This window comes from Sorghum bicolor, chromosome 2 (genome assembly GCF_000003195.3).
Source record: "Sorghum bicolor cultivar BTx623 chromosome 2, Sorghum_bicolor_NCBIv3, whole genome shotgun sequence".
Taxonomy (NCBI): domain Eukaryota; kingdom Viridiplantae; phylum Streptophyta; class Magnoliopsida; order Poales; family Poaceae; genus Sorghum; species Sorghum bicolor.
In genome coordinates this window covers 44,178,064-44,181,523 of record NC_012871.2, presented here as the reverse complement: position 1 = coordinate 44,181,523, position 3,460 = coordinate 44,178,064, and the positions used below count along the sequence as shown (strand labels likewise).

The 3,460-nt window shown below is 42.9% G+C and overlaps 1 long non-coding RNA gene across 3 annotated transcripts; it reads right to left on the bottom strand.

The window, feature by feature from the left end:
• On the bottom strand, positions 669-3,181 carry LOC110432220. Of its 3 annotated transcripts, XR_002449622.1 has the most exons (4): positions 3,010-3,181; positions 2,814-2,931; positions 2,621-2,729; positions 2,172-2,493 (listed from the first exon to the last, which is right to left on the bottom strand). It is a non-coding gene; the product is annotated as an uncharacterized LOC110432220 (long non-coding RNA). The 3 variants fall into 3 exon arrangements; XR_002449623.1 differs by lacking the exon at positions 2,172-2,493 and adding an exon at positions 669-911 and having other exon boundaries at positions 2,814-3,181; XR_002449621.1 differs by having other exon boundaries at positions 2,814-3,181.

The following is a 3,460-nucleotide window of genomic DNA, read 5'->3' as shown; positions in this document are numbered from 1 at the left end:
TAGGTTATGCTTAAGCTCCCAAGGTGAGAAGTACGATAATTATCATCAAGATTAATGGTCGCCCAAACCATCCATAGAACCATCTATCTCGAAAAGGATCCAGGCCGCTCGTGTCCGTGAGCACGGCTGATATATCAATTTTAAAACACTCTGCAGAGCTTGTACACTATCACCATGAGTCGTGTTACCCATATGCCCGAGGTGATCAGCCTCTTGGCTCACTTCCAAGGTAAGTCTGCAGGGTTCACTATGAAGCCTTTCGAAAGTCCCCCTAACAAGTTAGTAGCCGCGAGGTTTCAATGGCAAGTGTGCATAGGTGTCCTTCTCCAAGAGGCACATGTGGTCGCGGCACTATACACACCAAGGTAGGAAAACAACTATACACCACGAGGCACCCCCCTCTTGCACCATTCGGTAACCACTAACAAGTTAGAGAAGTTCAGTTTACTGAGCTAAAGCCAGAGCCATGTAGCTCTCATGGTTGTACGGTAAATCCTGGGTGGCCGCTTTAAGATTCAGTCCTTACGGAGGGCAGACTAGAGCACCCAAAAAGGCCCAATGCTCTAGCCCCTTCTATCCATGTTGCTTAGAAGCATCATTTTATCATTACTTACATAATCCATTAATCAAGATTAACATTACATTGTTTGGTGATTGTAGACTAAGCAAAACTACCCATATGCATAACCCATGGTAACAAGGGATTCAGGATAACAAAAGTTCTAGGTAAAGTCCTTTGGGGTTTATCATATTAGACACATGCACATGAAGAGATGATTAAATAGTTATTAGGTAACAAGGGAACTCATGTTACACTTGCCTTCCAAAGTCTTGCTATCCAACTTCTTGATCATCCTTGTAGAGCCCCTCTTCTAACGTTATCAATCAACTGGTACAAGCATCACAAGAACCTAAAACCAGTACACCAAGCATTACAAAATAGGATAAATGTTTTAAACACGTAGAACTTGCAACTACGATCGTTGAGCACAAAAACAACTAACAGAAAAGCGATGATTAAAAGATATGCCACATAGAGACTAGAATGTTTGATAAATGATAGGATTAGAGTAAACATGATGTGGGTGGGAAAACTTGAAATATTTGGGAAGAATGTAGATTTATAGATGGAGGGTAAATGATCAAAGGATCGTATACAAGATGGACCGAACATTATGAAGAATAGAGTAAGCATAGGGAGTTTCAGGGCTAGATATCATGGAACGATTATGCAATCCTGATAGAAGGAAACTTACATAGAGGTTGAGGCTTTGATAACCACATGACTTTTGGGGAAAAGGAGCTTTGGTTAGGTTTTGACTATGAGATGACTCAGAGTTATAGAAAGTGATGACTAAGTGATAGTGGTAGTGGTTGAGACGGTTGGAATTTGGGGAGAGCGAAACACAAAGATTACAAGGCTAACAAGGATGTTCATTATATATATTGTGTTCTAACCACTCCTTTAATATATGAGTTAGTGCTGCTGGATATATGTAGAGGATATATGAGGACACGTCACGGTTAACTAGTGTATGGAGACACATATTGGATCAGCAGGGCACATGGTTATCGTGAATAGTGTACACAAGACGTATTTTTTGGTGGGCAGCAAAGGTTTTGATCACGAAAGGCATGGTGTTTGTATCACCAAAATGAGAAATAAATTTTGTGAAGCTTTCATGGATACTTTGTAGTATGTTATGGCATAAGTGGAAGTTATTTTAAGCATTGGATGACTGGAAAACGTGACTGCAAAACGAGTTCCACTGCTGTCTGCTGGACAGCAGCGGTAGCAGTACTGTGGCCTCTATATCACGCCCATGATGGCACCCATGGAAAAACCAACTTGCAGAGGCATGTTCAAGTTCATGATACATAGGTGGGTTAAAGGATTTGACAAACAGAGTAGTGGATTTTCGAGAACGCACTCGCCAATCGGCTGCAGCGCGGCTGCAGGGTAGCAGGGACAGCGAGGACTAAAAGAAAGATATATGGTTCGTCTTTGATCCTATGGCCAAAAAACTTCTCAGAGACGTGTGCAAGGATATGAGACACATTTTGGTTGAAGGACATGGTCACTGGAGTGACTGAACAATGGGAATGCACATGCCAATTAGTAGGAACTCTTGCTGCGGGGCTGCAGGGACAGTGAGCAAAAGATAGGATCATATCTCTTGCATATTTGATCCTATAGACATGAAACTTTGCAGAGGCATGTGCAACAATTACAGACACATGCTGTATGAAGGGTTTGATGATTTGACTAATGTATTATGGGAAACAACAGTACCAAATAGAGGCAAACGCCTGCTGAAACAGCAGGGACAGCAAACACTAAAAAGACGATGATATATCTTTCATCTTGAAGTCTCTTGCTATGAAATTTTGCAGAGATGTGTGTAAATATATAAGTGATCTTATAGTCAAAGGATTCATCATAGAGCTTATTGGATCCATGGAGATCATGAACGCTGATCGCCAACAGCACCGCTGTCCAAAACAGACAACAACACAATTGAGGGGAAATTTTGTCGGAATTCGATCAAACTTGGACTGTGGCTCACAATTTATGGAAAATAACATGTATACTAGATGGGGATAGGGGAGAGGGGCTCACATCGAGGTTCATGGTTGCTGGACAAGACCTCAATGGTGTCTAACACCAATGATGGACAGCAAACAGTTGGTGATCAATGAGATGGCGCCAATTTCACTTCAGAGATGATCTGCGCCACATGAAAGATCAAAGCGATGAATGAGAGGGGTTTGAGCAGCAAGAACAAAGAGGAAAAAGGGATGGGCGTCATCACCATGTCATGTACAGAAGCAGCGGTAATGGTGGTTGATAGGATTCCACTGCAGGTTCAGAGAGATGGCGACACACACACCGGAGTGATCTCCATGGCACACTACATCACCATGATTTTCCTTAAAACATCACAACAGAGAGGGGACATGATGAACATGTGTTTCTCAGTAAAGAATAGATAAGTCCATGATCCTTACCGCAACACCATGCAAAGAATTCCAGGAATCCGGCAACGAAAAGAGATGTGCAGTGGCAAAACAGAACTGCAGACACGTTTTTCCTTCGGTTTTGATGGAGGGGAAGGAGAGGGAGTTGGAACTGCTGCCATGGTAAAAGGAGAGGAGGAGGGCGCCCATCTGATGGAGGGAGGGGAGGAGATAAGGGTGCTTCTTCTCTGGTGGTGGCGTGAGGGAGAGAGAAGGAGGTATATATAGCTGTGGGTTTGCTGCATGGGTGCATGCACTTGATGAGAATTAAAATGGGTGAGTGAAAGAATGAAGTTAAGAGAGGATGAGAGGTGTGGGCTGCTGGTTTTATGTGTGAGTAAATGAGAGGAGGAATGGTTGTTTGTTGTGTGCATGTATGCCATTTAAAAGATGGAGTAAATGTGCACACAAGAGAGGTGAGTCAAGGGATTAAGTGCTGCCA